Consider the following 19,422-nt stretch of genomic DNA (forward strand, 5'->3'; position numbering starts at 1 on the left):
GGACTTAATTGATATTTATAGGACATTCCATCCCAAAACAACAGAATACACTTTCTTCTCAAGTGCTCATGGAACATTCTCCAGAATACATCATACCTTGGGTCACAGATCAAGCCTTGCTAAATTTAAGGAAATTGAAATCATACCAAGTATCTTTTCCAACCATAAAGCTATGAGTCTAGATATCAATTACAGGAAAAAATCTGTAAAAAATACAAACACGTGGAGGCTAAACAATACACTACTAAATAACCAAGAGATCACTGAAGAAATTTTAAAAACCCTAGAAACAAATGACAATGAAAACACGAAGACCAGAAACCTATGGGACGCAGAAAAAGCAGTTCTAAGAGGAAACTTTATAGCAATACAATCCTACCTCAAGAAACAGGAAACATCTCAAATAAAAAACGTAACCTTACACCTATAGCAATTAGAGAAAGAAGAACAAAAAAACCCCAAATTTAGCAGAAGGAAAGAAATCATAAAGATCAGATCAGAAATGAAGGAAAAAACAAAGATCAATAAAACTAAAAGCTGGTTCTTTGAGAAGATAAACAGAATTGATTAACCATTAGGCAGACTCATCAAGAAAAAGAGGAAGAAGACTCAATTCAATAGAAGGAAAATGAAAAAGGAGAAGTAACAACTGATACTCCAAAAATACAAAGGATCATGAGAGATTACTACAAGCAACTATATGCCAATAAAATGGACAACCCGGAAGAAATGGACAAATTCTTAGAAAAGCACAACCTTCTGATACTGAACCTGGAAGAAATACAAAATATAAACAGACCAATCACAAGCACTGAAATTGAGACTGAGAATAAAAATCTTCCAACAAACAATAGCCCAGGACCAGATGGCTTCACAGGCGAATTCTATCAAAACTTTAGAGAAGAGCTAACACCTACCCTTCTCAAACTCTTCCAAAATATAGCAGAGGGAGGAACACTCACAAACTCATTCTACGAGGCCACCATCACCCCTGATACCAAAACCAGACAAGGATGTCACGAAGAAAGAAAAGTACAGGCCAATATCTCTGATGAACATAGATGCACAAATCCTCAACAAAATACTAGCAAACAGAATCCAACAACACATTAAAATGATCATACACCATGATAAATGGGGTTTATCCCAGGAATGCAGGATTCTTCAATATATGAAAATCAAACAATGTAAGACACCATATTAACAAACTGAAGGATAAAAACCATATGATCATCTCAATAGATGCAGAAAAAACTTTCAACAAAATTCAACACCCATAAGCAGCCCAGAGCACAGGGAGATAGCTCGGTGCTTTGTGACCACCTAGATGGGTGGGATAGGGAGGATGAGAGGGAGATGCAAGAAGGAGGAGATATGGTGATACATGTATATGTATAGCTGATTCACTTTGTTATAAAGCAGAAACTAACACAAAATTGTAAAGCAATTATACTCTAATAATGATGTTTAAAAAAAAACTCAGCATCCATTTATGATAAAAAACCTTCCAGAAAGTAGGCATAGAAGGAACTTACCTCAACATAATAAAGGCCATATAAGACAAACCCACAGCCAACATCCTTCTCAATGGTGAAAAACTTAAACCATTTCCTCTAAGATCAGGAACAAGACAAGGTTGTCCACTCTCACCACTACTATTCAACGTAGTTTTGGAAGTTTTTGCCACAGAAATCAGAGAATAAAAAGAAATAAAAGGAATCCAAATTGTAAAAGAAATAGTAAAGTTGTCACTGTTTGCAGATGACATGATACTATACATAGAGAATCCTAAAGATGCTACCAGAAAACTACTAGAGCTAATCAATGAATTTGGTAAAGTAGCAGGATATAAAATTAATGCACAAAAATCTCTAGCATTCCTATACATTAATGATGAAAAATATGAAATTGAAATTAAGAAAACACTCCCATTTACCATTGCAACAAAAATGATTATACTACCCAAAGCAATCTACAGATTCAACGCAATCCCCTATCAAACTACCAATGGCATTTTTCACAGAAATAGAACAAAATATTTCACAATTTGTATGGAAACACAAAAGACCCTGAAAAGCCAAAGGAATTTGAGAAAGAAAAACAGAGCTGGAAGAATCAGGCTCCCTGAATTCAGACTATATTACAAAGCTACAGTAATCAACACAGTATGGTACTTGCACAAAACCAGAAATATAGATCAATTGACCAGGATAGAAAGCCCAGAGCTAAACCCACGCACATATGGTCACCTTATTTTTGATAATGGAAGCAAGAATATACAGTGGAGAAAAGACAGCCTCTTCAATAAGTGGTGCTGGGAAACCTGAGGAAACATAGAACACTCTATGACATAAATCACAGCAAGATCCTTTTTGACCCACTCCTAGAGAAATGGAAATAAAAACAAAAATAAACAAATGGGACCTAATGAAATTTGAAAGCTTTTGCACAGCAAAGGATAAGACAAACAAGACGAAAAGACAACCCTCTGAATGGGAGAAAATATTTACAAATGAAGCAACTGACAAAGGATTAATCTCCAAAATTTACAAGCAGCTCATGCAGCTCAATATGAAAGAAACAAACAAACCAATCCAAAAATGGGTAGAGGACCTAAACAGACATTTCTCCAAAGAAGATATGCAGATTGCCAACAAACCCATGAAAGGATGCTCAACATCACTAATCATTAGAGAAATGCAAATGAATACTACAATGAGGTATCACCTCACACCGGTCAGAATAGCTATCATCAAAAAATCTACAAACAATAAATGCTATGGAGGGTGTGGAGAAAAAGGAACCCTCTTGCACTCTTGGTGGGAATGTAAATTGATACAGCCACTATGGAGAACAGTATGGAGGTTCCTTAAAAAACGAAAAATAGAACTACCATACGACCCAGTAATCCCACTATTGGGTATATACCCTGAGAAAACCATAATTCAAAAATAGTTATGTACCACAATGTTCATTGCAGCTCTATTTACAATAGCCAAGACATGGAAGCAACTTACGTGTCCATCGACAGATGAATGGATAATGAAGGTGTGGCACATATATACAATGGAATATTACTCAGCCATAAAAAGAAATGAAATTGAGTTATTTGTAGTAAGGTGGATGGACACAGGGTCTGTCATACAGAGTGAAGTAAGTCAGAAAGAGAAAAACAAATACTGTATGCTAACACATATATATGTAATCTAAAAGAAAAAATAAAAGGTTCTGATGGACCTAGGGGCAAGACAGGAATAAAGACACAGACATAGAGAATGGACTTGAGGACATGGGGAGGGGGAAGGGTAAGCTGGGAAGAAGTGAGAGTGGCATGGACGTATATACACTACCAAATGTAAAATAGATAGCTAGTGGGAAGCAGCCGCATAGCACAGGGCGATCAGCTCGGTGCTTTGTGTCCACCTAGAGGGGAGGTATAGTGATGGTGGGAGGGAGACCCAAGAGGGAGGAGATTTGTGGATATATGTATATGTATAGCTGATTCACTTTGTTATAAAGCAGAAAGTAACACACCATTGTAAAGCAATTATACCCCAATAAAGATGTTAAGAAAAAAATGCAGCAAGGACGGCAACTCTCTACTAGCAATTACAAATAGCTTCAAGGACAAAAGCTTATAAACCCTTTTCTCTATGCCCAACTCCAAGACAAAACATACATTTCATAATGACTGTTAGCCTCCATTCTAGTTTCAAGTGAAATCAGAAAAAATTAAACTAAGAAAATTATAAATATCTTTCTGGGATTTATTTGTCATTGCCTACCTGATACTGTATTAGAGACACAAAATTTCATAAAGTTCAAAATAGGACTGAGTAAAGAGGAAAATTAAGGGAGCTAGTACATGTTTGCACACCAATTATGCCAGAAATTAAGCTAGATGCCTTAAAAACTCTCTCCTTTACCCCTGAGGTTACTGCCCCTATTTTACAGATGAGAAAACTGAGTTGCACCAAAGCTCTTTAACTTGTTCTAGCTCATCCATCTAATAAAGATACAGAGCCTGCTGTAAACACACATCTAACTCCATATGGTATGATCTCTCTGATCTGCCAGTAATTTCCAAACTTTTCAGAGTATTCACCCTGTAAAAAATTAATAAACAGAAGCCTCAGTTAAATAGAGTTGGGAGACTAGAAGAGGGAGCTCTCATGCCCTAAAACCAATGAAGAGCCCAACAGGAAGAAGAAAGACGTCCTCTTCTTTCCTAGCAAGCACTCAGCCAATGAGACACTGTCACAAATCAGTCAATGAAAAACCAAAGGTTCTGTTTACTATAGCCCTCCCAACTTGTTTTTCCCCTCTATAAAAGAGTTCTCCTTTTCATTTTTGCAGAGGAGTTGCAAAGTGGCTTGCCTTAGTTGCAGACCCTGAACTGCAATTCTTGGCTTATCCCATGTAGACCTTTTTTTTGTTGGAGAAAAATTGGCAGTCTATTTGTTTTAGGTCAAAAACTCCCATAATAATTAATCTCCACACTCAACATATGAAGTTCCAATTATTTTAGGCCATTTTAAGAATATGAATAGATTTTTTAATATCATAATATTGGTGATGGAGTAGGAATAGAAGCCATATCATCTTGCCACTTTACTTACTCTTTTTGCATGATTAGAATCCTCTTTTATCTAATCTTTACAATCTAATCTTTACCATCACACCAAAAAGAATAAAATACTTTAGAATAAATCTATCTAAGGAGGTAAAAGACCTGTACTCAGAAAATTATAAGACATTGATGAAAGCAATTAAAGACAATAAAAGTAGACTGAAATGTATACCATGTTCATGGATTGGAAGAATTAATATTATTTAAATGACCATACTACCCAATGCAAGCTACAGATTCAATAAAATCCCTATCAAAATATCAATCGCATTTTTCACAGAAGTAGAATAAATAATTCTAAAATGTGTATGGAAACACAAAAGACCCCAAATAGCAAAAACACTCTTGAGAAAGAAGAGTGAAGCTGGAGGTATCACACTCCCTGATTTCAAATTATAATACAAAGCTACAGTAATCAAAACAGCATGGTGCTGGCACAAAAACAGATCAATGGAACAAAATAGAGAGCACATACAAGGGCAATTAATCTCAGACAAAGGAGGCAAGAACACACAATGGGGAAAAGACAGTCTCTTCAATAAATGGTGTTGAGAAAATTGAACAGCTACATGCAAAAGAATCAAACTGAACTACTCTCTCACACCATGCACAAAAATAAATTCAAAATGGATTAAAGACTTAAATGTAAGACCTGAAACCATAAAACTTCTAGAAGAAAACATAGGCAGTACACTGACATTGGTCTTAGCAATATTTTTTTTATGTCTCCTCAGGCAAGGGAAACAAAAGCAAAAATAAACAAATTGGACTAACTCACATTGAAAAGCTTTTGCACAGCCAGGGAAAGCATCAACAAAATGAAAAGGCCACCTACAGAATGAAAGAAAATATTTGCAAATGATATATCTGACAAGGGGTTAATACCCAAAATGTACAAAGAACTTATACAACTCAATATCAAAAAAGCAAACAATGGATTTAAAAAATGGGAAGAGGTTCTGAATGGACATTTTTCCAAGGAAGACATACAGATGATCATCAGACACATGAAAAGATGGTCAACATCGCTAATCATCAGAGAGACCTAAATCAAAACCACAATGAGGTATCACCTCACACTTATCAGAATGGCTATGATCAGAAAGACAACAAATAACAAATGTTGGCAAGGATGTGGCAAAAAGGGGACCCTCACGCACTGTTGGTGGGAATGTAAATTGGTGAATCCACTATGGAAAATAGTATGGAGAGTCGTCAAAAAATTAAAAATAGAACTACCATATGATCTAGCAATCCCACTCCTGGGTATTTACCCAAAGAAAACGAAAACACTAATTAGAAAATATATATACACTGCTATGTTCATTGCAGCATTATTTACAATAGCCAAGATATGGAAACAAACTAAATGCCCATAAACAGATGAATGGATAAAGAAGAAATGGTATATGCATACAATACAGTATTACTCAGTCATAAAAAAAGGAATGAAAATTTCCATATATGACAACATAGTTGGATCTAGATGGTACTATGCTAAGTGAAATAAGTCAGACAGAGAAAAACAAACACTGTATGACTACACTTATACGTGGAATCTAAAAAACAAAACAAATGAACAAACATAACAAAACAGAAACAGAGTTATAGATCCAAAGAACAAACAGGTGGTTGCTAGAGGGGAGGAGGATGGGGGAGGAAATGAATCAGTGAAGGAGATTAAGAAGTACAAATTTCCAGCTCCAAAATAAATGGGTCAGGGGTATGAAAGAAAAAATTTTTTGAAAAGAGAATCCTTTTTAATCTACACTTTTCTTTGCAGAAATCTTGTAAAGTCAGTTGTCTATTTTGTGAGTGCTGGTTTGGTTTAAACTAAATAGCAGCTAAGAATCCACTTAGCACTGCAGGACACTGAGAGCAAAATGCACAGGGGCTTGTGCTCCCCTCAGGAGGCCCTGGGTATCTGACATACAATCTGAATGAAGGCATCTTTCTCAATCTGTACATTAAATATATATTAGACAGACTTTTGTTATTTCTTATGTACTCTAGATAGCAAGAGATTTTAGATAGAACTTCTATAACTTACTTTTTGCAGTTGGCCTTTTGCGCTTGAATCTTCCCACTTTATAGACCACTCTTCTACTGCATAATGCCTCCCAGGAGTAACAGTATCCAGTACTCCACCACTTTCCTAAGTACACTGTGCAACTTCTCCAAGCCTCAATTTTCCCTTCCCTAAAATGCGATAATGGCAGCAGAAAGCAGCTGGCAGATAACTGTCTCTTTGTAAATGTTAGTTCAATCTGGAATCCTCTTCCCTCCAGGATTGCACACACATTTATTTTCCAAACTGCCATTCTGCCTTCTCTCCTTGTGACCATGCAAGTATTGAACTTTCTCCCAGAGCTTTTGTCTTACCAGTCAATGACTGGCTGATGCAGAGGAACAAAAAGCCAGCATCCTTGCCTCTTTGACGGTATTCATCATAGGTCAGGTTGGGCTACATTTCAGTCATACCTTCTTCATGGCCATATCCTGCTTCCCTCATTTCCTTACAAGTTTCATCTGAAATCACTACCTCAATAAATCAATTTTATAAGAATCCCCACGTCAGGTTATTTTTAGGGAACCTAAACTGAAACACTTTCCATCAATTTTTCTCTCTCATTAACATTTCCCCTTCATTTGGTCCTCTTTCGTTGATATTAAAACTAGTAAAACACACATTTTCTCTCTCCAGAAACCAGTGGTAAATAGAAAAATAGATCATTCCTCTTTTGAAGCTTTCTCTCTTGAAACATTTCTACAATTTCTAAACACCTCTAAAATGTACCAGTTTTACAAAGCTAGTTAATCTCTACTTGACCAGCAAATCCAGAAAATTTAACTATCAATATAGTTGATATAACTAATGTAAGTTCCAAAATTGCTTTTCAAATCTGTACTCATCAACCTTATACTGGTCACCCACAAGGCTCCCTGCTCATGAGAGCACTAGAGGAAGGACAATCTGCCTGCTGTAGGACTTGGTCATCTTTGTTCCTCCCAGCATAGATAATCCCCAGACTCCAGGGTCTCAAGTCTCTGATAGACTCTTACCCGGTGGCTCTGCTTTGTGCCTTTCTGGGGTCCACAAAGGGTCTGATCTGTGTATGGTACACCTTGGCAAATGCGTTCTGTTTTCAGGTATGTATGGGAAACCAGGTAACCAGATTCCTCCATTGTATGCACCCTCAATTACTCCGTAAATGAACAAGTTGAATGCACAGCATCGTACTCTTAGATGGGATAGATGTAGTGGGGGCAGGGAGCAGGAGACCCAAAGTCTCTCATTTTGCTGTGACTGTTCATCTACTCCACCAGACAACCTTCACTCTCCAATCCATTCCATTGATACTGAGCTCAATACCAAATGAGGCTTGCCTTTTGTTTCCTAAACTACAGTGTGGATCTGTAGGGATTAAACCCCTATGGACTTCTGGAAACCCAAAAGACCTCTTTACTCCTGGGGAAGACTGAACAAAATTGTTCCCCATTGCTTTACAGATAAATGACCTGAAATCATCACTCTTCACATGCTTGAGGAGGTGATGCACTGACCTGTGATCACACAGCTCCTTTGCATTCAGGCCATGGCCTACCTTCTTCTTGCAGAGCATAAACGTAAAACCTACTTTCTTTCACCTTGCTTAATTAATAGGAACACTTCCCAGAGGATTAACTCCTTTAAAATTTTAATGGAGTTGCTGAGCTCTTGAGTTGCTTTGCCGTGATATAGCTCTATAATTGTTATGTTGCTTTAGTTCTTGTAATCATTTGACTACAATGTGCATACATGATAGAAGGTTAAATGGGCTGAAACATAACAAAAGAAGTGGCTAATGAAGAATAGAGTTTATGGGCCCAGCCTTTCTTCTAACCTGCCTAGATGATAAGTGCAGGATTGCATATCTCTGAGATCCATCACTTTTCTGTCCAAGGTTGGAATGGGATTAGAGGAATAACCCCACATTTGGGAATATGGCTAAAGTGAAAGTATAGCTTTCTGCTCCCTGTAAGGAATGAAGTTTCAGAAGCCAGGATTCCCTCTTCATGGTTCTGCAGATCTGGGAGCACAGTTAATTCTCCCCACTCCGTGCAGTTAAAGTGAGCAGATTATACTTCATCACAACAGAAAATAAAATCAACAAGGCACTGCAACCTACGAACAAGGGATGAGAATGACTTGCCTGGATTTATCTGAAGATCTGACTCTTCCTTCCTAGATAAAAATTTTAGCAACATAATTGTGTGACTAGGGTGCTTTTACATTTTTAATGAGAATATATGTGATTTGGGTTTCAGTTAAAAGGGGCTAAATTTTGCTTCAAAAAATTAAAAATTTAAAAAATGCTTGAATAAAATAGTGACATTTAGTTAGGATAGAAACGAGACCCTGGAGGACTATGATGGCTATCTTGAATATCTAGAAGAAGGTGTCTAGGGGGTAAAAATAATCCAATGATTTAAAGTTGCACTGAGGTATATTTTTGTTCATTGTTTAGAGCCCTACAAAAGTGAAATGAATGGCTTGGGTAAATAATAAATTCCTCATGAACAAAAGTAGTCATGCATAGGCTTGACACCATCTTGCAAGAGATTTTTAATGTTGAGGAGGTTTGTGCTAGATCTTTCTCAGGTTGCCATTCTACAATTCCAAGCTTGGGCAACAAGCCTAAGGCTACTGTTGAGAGGGGGCAGATACACCACAGAATGACGGCAAATCTGAACAGATGATCTAATGACCGTGATTGGGCTATGTTCAACTATTGACTTTTTCGCCTGTAATGATCAAGACAAATGAAGTTTCTCTTTGTGTGATAAGTTTACATAGAGAATTATGTAGCAGTTAAAATAAAGAGTTTTTTTAAAACTCACCCTTTAGCCTTTTATAGAGACCTAAATTTCAGGTTGCAACCCTGTTTAACAGTGAGCTGCTATTTTCACCTGCCTTTGGCAATATGTCAATATTGTTGGTACATTCCTTGGAAAATATTCAATATGGCAGCAAGTATTTGGTGGCTACTCCTTTCCATCTTCTGATAAAAATCAGTTACGGTATTAAAAACTTTCAAAAAATCTATGTTTGAATCTACTTTGTGTTTTTACTAAGAAATAACATAATTCCAAGTGCCTTCATGGCTTGGAGCAAAATTATGTGTCCTGGAATATGCAAGAAAACAGCTATATATGAAACGAACTCCCAGGCTATTAGAGAACCAATGCCTACCCTTTCCTTTGTTCCCAGTATTGTCCTGAGGGGTCCCACCAGCATAACTGATCATTCAGTCTATTTTTTTCTCATTATTTCTTTGACTGACTTCATGGACTTCAAATGAGATTCTTCTTGGCCAGTTAAGATATCTCTATGGAGCAATGGGTGCCACCAACCTGGACTAATCTTGGAGCGCTAAGACTGTATAAGCAGCAGTAGAGTAGAAGCAGAAGACTAACTGGGTACCCACAACTCTCTAATGTAATATGAGAAGCTACACATGGCATTGATGATACAATCTTTGCCCTCAAGAAGTTTATGGAAGAGTTACTAGACAGCAGGATTTAGGTTCTAAAGTAAGAACACATGCTGCGAATTTTATACCTTCAGAATTAATCCTGAAAATATACCATACAACCTTAAACATTAGAGGCACCTATCTTGGTAAAATGCTCAAACTTTGAGAAGTACATGGGAACTCAGAACAACTGCTAGGTTCTCAAATCCATGTCTCTCATCTCAGCACACAGTGGTACTAAATGGAGTGGTGGGAATCTCTCTTCTTCCTCTTTTTTTAATTTAAAAGTACATTTAGATGAATTCATGGTCAGTAAGTGTGTGTGTAATGTCACTTATAATATTTTCAATAATGTAATATAAACTGGTTCAAACAGTGCATATGGAGATTTCATATGGATAAGCAGAATAACAAAACAATCTTGATAAAGAAGAACAAGTTGTAGGACTCACACTTTCTGATTTCAAAACTTATCACAAAGCAGCAGTAATCAAGACAGTGTGGTACTGACATAAGAACAGACATAAAGATCAATTGAATAGAACTAAGAGTCCAGGGAGACGCAAGAGGGGGGAGATATGGGGATGTATGCATACGTATAGCTAATTCACTTTGTTATAAAGCAGAAACTAACACACACACACAAAATAAATAGATTAAATTTTTTTAGAAAAGAACTAAGCATCCAGAAATAGACCCTTACATTAATAATCAATTGATTTTCAACAAGGGTGCAAAGGTAATTCAATGAGGAAAGAATAGTCTTTTTAACAAATGGTGCTACAACAACTAGATATCCTTATGCAAAAAAATTAAAGTCATTCCCCTACTTCACGACACGTGTGAAAATTAACTCAGAATTACAGACAAATGTAAGAACTAAGATTAGTTGATAGTTTCTAGCTTTCTATTACAACAAAATGCTAAGCTTTACTTTGTATATTTTCTGTCTGGACCTGAAATCAACCATGTCTGGGGAGTTCTGGTTCCATTTAATGGTATGTAATGCTTAGCTGCCACAATCTGCAACCTAGGGGTGTTCACTACTATTTTGCTGTCATTGATTCTAGAACTTTGTAAGTCTAGATAGATTAGTGCACAGACTAAAAAAATTGGTATTATTAAGACAAAACAATCAGGAGAACATCTGATAGTTCTGCTTCAAGGTTTATATCAGGGAATGTTTATTTAATTTACAGTTTACTTGTATATCTTTTCTCTTATGCCAAAATATATATCTCGATGCCTTAAAAGATCAACATAATTACTTACTACCATGAGAGCTGAAAGATCAATGGTCTGGTCCCTTCACCAACTCAATCAGGCTGAGAAAGGATATAGTGATTCTGGCCCTATGATGTAGCAGACATTAGAACCTGTTCGGACCTACATTTCTTGGCAATGTGCCTGTGACTATGATTTAAATGAGCTGCAACCTTCAAATCAATGTGTAACATAAAAGAAGTGTGACCAATCCCCATCAAAGGACCCCTCCATGCAGATGGGAATCGACACTGGAAACTGGCAACTATGCAAGCCTCCTGCCTGAGGACAAGCTATCCCACTCAGAACACATCTCTGAAGACCCAAGAAAGGTGATTAAAAGGGCTGTGCCCTTGGGATTTTATATAAGTCCTGGGTGTGGTTCTCTCTGGACCTAGCCCAATGCTGAGAGCAGGTGTTGGTCTGCATCCAAGAATCCTGCTGCTTTGTACTTCCCTCAACCAGTCCATAGTACTAGCACTGGCCAAGCAGTCCGTGTCTAAATGCCAGACCAGAAGGGTGAGCCAGTGCTGCACCAGCCCAAGGCACTAGTAAGAGCAGGGAGCTATGTAAAGGATGACAGGGGCTTTGAAAGGGGATAATTAGAACTTCCTGCTAACCTGTGCATTTAGATATTTGAGCCCTGGATTTGGGGACTACAAAGGAAAGTGCCCACATCCCAAACTCTAACCTTGAAAGAAAATGAGTTTCCTATTTTCTTATTTTCACAGCTTCCTTCCATTAGTTTGCATCACCCTTTCAAACAATGAGTTGGATTCACAGTAATAGACACAATGAATACGAAAGAAAAGAGACTGAAATCAAAAGGCTCAAGTTCTGATATGCCACTGCCCAGTGAACTGTCATATGACCTTAAGTATGCCCCCATGAACTTTGAACACTATTGCCTCAACCTACATATGGGATATCCCACTTCAAGGGGTTGCCTTAGGGATTAATGAGGCAATGTGTGTGAAATACCTGTACATACTGAGTAATCAATAAATTTCCACTGAATTGTAGTCTTCCCGCTACATCAGTTTGTATCTTCCCATAGAAAGAAAAATTTCACTTGGCAAATTTTTTTTTGGTCCATATATAGGACAGATCATTCCTGAGGGCAAGTCAAACATTATGATATTCCTCTTCCTTCCTTCCTTCCCCATGAAGAAAATATCTGTATTTTCCCAGTGGCTAAGTTGAACTGACATGTGTATTATAGGGTCTTTCTCATACCTCTGGCATAAACCCTTGCATGATAACCATTTTGCATGCATATAATAATCAAGCAGTTTTAAACGTTTTCATTTATCATTTAAATAGCTCTATCATTTCCCTTAGGAAACTGAGTATGCCCCAATGTCTACCATATCTGCTGTTTGAAACAAAGCCAAAGACCCAGTCAGTGGCTTTCAAATAGGCCCTATTTATAATGCAAACGATGCACACAGAATGCTGTAAAAAGTAATAATAATTTAGAACTTCTGCATCCTGTCATATATTCTGATTACAGCTACAAGGAAACTGCTAGCCCAAGTCTCTTGATAACTTTGTGTGAATATGTTGAACCAATCCATTAAACCTCGATAATCATCCAATTAATTGTTTAGAAACATTACCCCAGCTCCTGTGTGTGGTTTTTCTTGCAGACAGACCAGGTGCCTGTTTACTTCACAGGAGGAATGACCAAGTTAGATATCAATATTTTCCACTAGCAAGCTCTCTGAAATGGATTCTCTATTGATCCGTCCACTTGCTATTGTTAGCAATCTTGCTCTACATCATGAGGCCTCTGAATTTTTTTAACCCTAGTTGGTACTGTGAATCATTCCTCCTCTAGTCAACAAAAAATAAAATTAGCATCTGTGGATATATATATAGGGTTTTTTCCACAAGTGAAATACTAATTTTCCCCCCAAAGTGTACTTTTCTTATGCTTTAATAATGTAGAGATTTTTGAGGATTTATATGTGCTATTTAAACTAGTGCCACATTACAAAATCAGAAATAGACTCATAGACATAGAAAACAAACTTATGGTTACCAAAGGGGAAGGGAGGGGGAGGGATAAATTAGGAGGTTGGGATTAACATATACACATTACTATATGAAAAATAGATAACCAACAAGGACCTACTGTATAGCACAGGGAAATATACTCAGTATTTTATAATAACCTGTAAGGGAAAATAAACTGAAAAAAGAATATATATATATATACACACACACACACACACACACACACACACACACACACATACTGTACACCTCAAACTAACATGACATTATAAATCAACTATACTTCAATTAAATTAAATTTAAAAATTAAAATAAAGTAGGGTTATTTCATAGGAAAATTAAATGTAACTGCAAAATGATGGAAGGAGGAAGCATGTCTTTCGTCTCATTTTACATGTAGTAAGACTGGGACTCAAATAAAACAGAGAGATCAAATGCTCTGAAGTCAGACCTGCGTAGAACTCTGGCCCTGACGTCACTAGCACACTTGCTCTTTCTAAATCTCAGTTTGCTCACTTCGGAATGGGAATAACTCTAACTTCTACCGCCGCTGGTGATTGCACAGATTACATGCCATGATCCACATAAAGCTCCTGGAGGATGGTAAGGACTTAGTACATGTTGATCTGTGAGCCACAGCGCTGAAATTACTTCCCTACCTTCCCTCTTCCATGGAGCACACTGAATCACATGAAATGTCTGTCTGTTTTTGGAAATCAAAAATGGTCAAGTATCAGTCATTCTATATGGTGCATTGTAATTTGTTTTCTGCCTACTGACAAATAGACTGAGATTTTGAGGCAACAATTGTATCTCCTTCACATTTACACACTCTGAGAGCCTGCTACACAGTAAGCACTCAATGAATGACTGTAAAATGTAAATAATGTAATATAAATAATGTAAAATGTGTATCATGTATCCCCTTCATTGGGCTCCAAATTACTGACAATACCACCTCATCATAGCCCTTTTTGTTTTTGGTAAGTTCTACTACCAGAGGAAAAAAAGGTTGCGTATGTTAGTTGTGAGATGATGCAAGAATATGAAAGTGTATTTTGTCTGTAGGTTATTTCATGCTTAGCTGAAGAGCGTGAGGGCTGCCTGAGTGGTGACGGTTTCTGCACAGACCCCAGAGACCGGCACACTACAAGCTCAAGAATACACCACTGCTCGCAAAAGCTCCAGGAACTCAGGGCTCGGGGCTGGGCTGTGTCAAGCAGACCGTGGAGTAGAAGATGGAAGATCACTGTCAGACACTGCATGGAGCCAGTTGCCATCTTGGCTGTCCCTGCTGCTCTTGCAAAGAAGAGGGAGTCTTGTCAAAGAACTTGAAGCCCAATTTCAGGAACAAACCCAAAGCTGCCCCAGTGACAGCAAAAATCAGCTGAAGAAATGGAGTTGCATTTACTTTTGCCGTTTCATGAACAGTCCATAGCCCTGAGTTCAAACAAGTGAGTCACTTACCCTTCATCATTTATAAAGGTCAGTATAACCTCTACTCTTCAGGGTTGTTGTGAGGATTAAATGAGATATGCTAAAAAACATGGGAATAATGGAGTTTATTATTGGAGTCCATTGGGTAAACAAGAGGCTGGTGCTTGGAACAGAGACGCTTCCCACTACTGCAGAGCACGGGAGGGACAGAAACGCAGAGGCTGGACTGTCTCCCAAGCTACCCTTCCTTCCCACTACCAAATGTAACTCGATCACAAACCCCACATTTCTGAGACTTGGCAAAATGAGCTTAGGATCATTTGATCTTAAAATAGTCATAGAAAAATGCTAACGTTCATTGATTCTGAAGATTCTTTTTTCTATAACTCTTGGGCCAGGCACAATCCTCCCTGATCCCCGGTCTCTCCAGCACTTCGTACGTCTCCTGTTACAGAACATATATCCAGGCTTCCACACATCTATTTACCGCTTATTGAAATCCAATTTGAGGCTACATTCTTTGGATGTCACATTTCATTTAAGTCTCACAACAATTCAATTAGACATCTTTACTCTCATTTTGAAAGGAGTCAGAGGCTCTGAGAGTTCTGAGAGATTTTTTAATAACATGCCCAAGTTCACACAGCCAACAAGCCACAGAGCCTAGGAAAGTCTGTCTCCACACTCGTGCCTCTGCCACTATGATAGGCTGAGACAATATTTTATTTACAGGCTGCTTTGGGGGATGGCTGTGTCTTATTCACTGGCCTCAGTACCTAGGCGCTTAAATTCTTTCATTGAAGAATGAATAAATGAACAATCAACCATTCATTTCCCTAAGACTCTAAAGCACTTATAAGGTTCACAAGCAGCATTCACGCTTACATTTCCAGGATTGCAGCTAAAGGGGAGAACCATAAAAATATGTCCTATTAGGTACAGGATTGAGTAAGTACCTCTGGGGTCCTGGTCTCATCTTGGTTTTGCACCGAAAGATGAATGCAACTGTGGGATAAATGCTATTTGACTTGATGCTTTCCCTAAAAAATTCAAGTCAACTGAGTTTAGTACAATAGGAAGAATTAGATTCTATGCCCTTAGGCTGTAGTCATGTTGCCTTGTGTAAGTGATTTTGCCCATAAGGGCCTCAGCATCCTTGGCTGAAAAGTACATTGACAAAAAACAGTGATCTCTGATCTCAGGAAGACATCTGGAACAGGTACCTATCTTACCTGCCAGAGTGCACAGTCACAAGGCAGTGCCATGCAGTGTTCAGGCACAGGGTTTGGAGCCCAGCTGTCTGGGTTTGAATCTCAGCTCCAGCCCTAACAAACCATATGATCTTGGCAGCTTCCTTCATCTTTCTCATGATCAATATTTTTCTCTAATTTCTCAAAGCTGTATTTTGACATAGTCACAAAGACAACAATGTCATTAAACATTGCTAAGAATATCAGAAAGGATTAATAGAAATGTACATAAAAACCAACGGTGCAGGATGTTTGGTGGTGCGTGGAGAGATAAAGGGGGGGGCATTTGGTAGTAATGGGGTGAGGAAGATCATTCTGACCTTTGTATTTAGGTTTGGGGGATATTTTCCATGTGGATTCAAGTTTTAGCTGCTCGAGCTTCTAAGAAGCATGAAAAACATGGCATTCTCTATGTGCCGTCTTGTATCTGGTTATTCATGAAATACCATAAGACTTTTAATCGAAGGTAACAATTGGTTGAGGAGACATTAGCAGTTCAACCGAGAATATTAAAAATAAAGATTATGGAGTGGGTGTATTTATTTAGGATAAAATCACTATGTGAAAGTTTTTAACCAAAACAGAATGTTCATGATTATCCATTCCTAACATGTGAATTTTATAAATAATTAAATGGAAAAAATATTCCTCCTGCCTTAAACTGAAAACAAAATAAAAGAAATGGGGCACAGTAGGTATTGATAGTCTACTAATTGAGTAGCATTATCATAACAACAAGCTTGCTTTTCAGAACCGTGCGAGAAATTTGAATGCCACCCATGGTGAGAGAACATTTTCCTCTGTTACATCTTATATTGGTTTCCTGTTGCTGCTGTAACAAATTACCACAAACTTAAAACAACACAATTTATTATTTTACATTTCTCTAGGTCAGAAGACTGACACTGGTTTCAATGGGCTAAAATCAACATGTCAGCAGGGCTGCATGTTTCCTGGAGGGTCTAGGGAGTATCTCCTTGTCCTTTCCAGCTCTAGAGGCTGCTGCGTTCTTTGGCTCATGGTCCCCTCCCATCTTCAAAGCCAGCAACAGTGGAGTGAGTCCTTCCCATATAGCATCACTCTGATCTTCTCTTCCAGCTCCTTCTTCCACCTTTAAGGACTTTTGAAGAGTCCATCCAGATAATCCAGTGTAATCTCCTCATCTCCAGAGCCTTAATTCAGTCACATCTTCAGAGCCCCTTTTGTCATATAAAGTAACATGTTCACAGGTTTTGGGGATTAGGACATAGGCATCTTTGGGGAGCCACTATTCTGTCTTCTACACATCTCTTTTGAATCTCTGTTTAGTGGTTACAGGCATGTACTCTGGAAGCAGACCATGTGGGTCCAAATCCCAGCTCTTCCAATTACCAGCTATATGATCATAATCAAGTTACTCAACTTCTCTGTCTTCAGTTTCCTCATTTCTATTGTTTTTTAAAGATTTTTTTTTTGATGTGGACCATTTTTAAAATCTTTATTGAATTTGTTACAATATTGCTTCTGTTTTATGTTTTGGTCTTTTTGGCCACGAGGCATGTGGGATCCTAGCTCCCCGACCAGGAACAGAAACTGCACCCCATGCATTGGAAGGCGAAGTCCCAACCCCTGGACTGCCAGGGAAGTCCCTCCTCATTTTTAAAAGAGTGTTAATAATTCATACATACTTTATCTAGTTTTTGAGAATATTAAAATTAATAAAGATGAATTGATCAAGAATGTTAAGTGCTACATAATCGTTAACTGTTAGGAAATAGAGGTATGTTATTTAAGATAGGCTAACTTCAAATTTTGGTGGTTTACTACAATATGCTTATTTCTTGTCTTGAAAAGTTCAGTTAGAGTCAGAACAGAAAGGTCAGGCTCTGCACGGTGCAGTTATTTTTATCTCTATCCACCCCTAGGGCCTCTGAGCCCTCCCCATTCAGCCACAGGGAGACAAAGAGAAGAAATGGAAAATCTCAAAGGAGGTGCTCATGGGACAGGTCTGGAAATATTTACATCACATTCCATTCAGTCACTGCAAAGCAGGTTGGTAAATGTGTTCCAACTATGTCCCCAAAAAGAAAAAAATGGATTTGCTGAAAAGCTAGGCAGTCTCTGCCATGGGGAGCCAGAGGGTCGGCATGGAGAGTAAAGTTCCAGGGACTCCTAGCCCCTGGTGTAAGCATATGAGCCATTATCCCAAGGAACACCTTGTGAAAGAAGACATCTAGAGGAGAGAGGGTGACAGGTTGGAGATTTGTACAGCCCAGACTGTGTGCTGCTTTGGATAAGTTGGAAGCTGAGTCTGTTGATATAAGGGCAAACTTTCCAATACAAACATAGCCACATAATTACTGAATGAAGCTAAGGCCACTGTGGAGATGACCAGCACACAATTAAGTGAACCCTGCATTAGGAGACATGTGGGCTCTAGATATGGATCTAATCATTACTGGCATAACGATTAAATGCAGTAATTGAAATCAAGAGGTGTTTAAGAGCAGGTAGAGGGAAAGTAAGACCAATGAAGAAGGAGAGGAAACCACAGTCACTGGGGAGGTAGCAGGAGAAGAGGAGAGTGAGGGTGTAACAAACAGCAAAGGAGAAGAAAACTGTCAGCAGTGCCAAATGCTACCAACAAATAAAATGACAAATCACTTTAAGAAACTGAATACCATGTTCTTGGATTGGAAGAATCAATATTGTGAAAATGACTGTACTACCCAAAGCAATCTACAGATTCAATCCCTATCAAATTACCAATGGCATTTTTCACAGAATTAGAACAAAAAGTTTTACAATTTGTGTGTAAATACAACAGACCCCAAGTAGCCAAAGCAATCTTGAGAAAGAAAAACAGAGCTGGAGGAATCAGGCTCCCTGACTTCAGATTATACTACAAAGCTACAGTAATCAAGATGGTGTGGTACTGGCACAAAAACAGAAATATAGATCAGTGGAACAAGATAGAAAGCCCAAAGATAAACCAACACACCTATGGACACCTAACCTATGACAAAAGAGGCAAGAATATACAATGATGAAAAGACCACACTCAGAATGGTAAAAAATATTTGCAAATGAAGCAAGGGACAAAGGATTAATCTCCAAAATATGCAAGCAGCTCATGCAGCTCATGCAGCTCAATATCAAAAAAAACAAACAACCCAATCAAAAAATGGGCAGAGATGCAGACGTAGAGAATGGACTTGAGGACATGGGGAGGGGGATGGGTAAGCTGGGATGAAGTGAGAGAGTGGTATGGACTTCTATATTCTACCAAATGTAAAATAGATAGCTAGTGGGAAGCAGCCGCATAGCA

Source organism: Physeter macrocephalus, chromosome 18 (assembly GCF_002837175.3).
Source record: "Physeter macrocephalus isolate SW-GA chromosome 18, ASM283717v5, whole genome shotgun sequence".
Taxonomy (NCBI): domain Eukaryota; kingdom Metazoa; phylum Chordata; class Mammalia; order Artiodactyla; family Physeteridae; genus Physeter; species Physeter macrocephalus.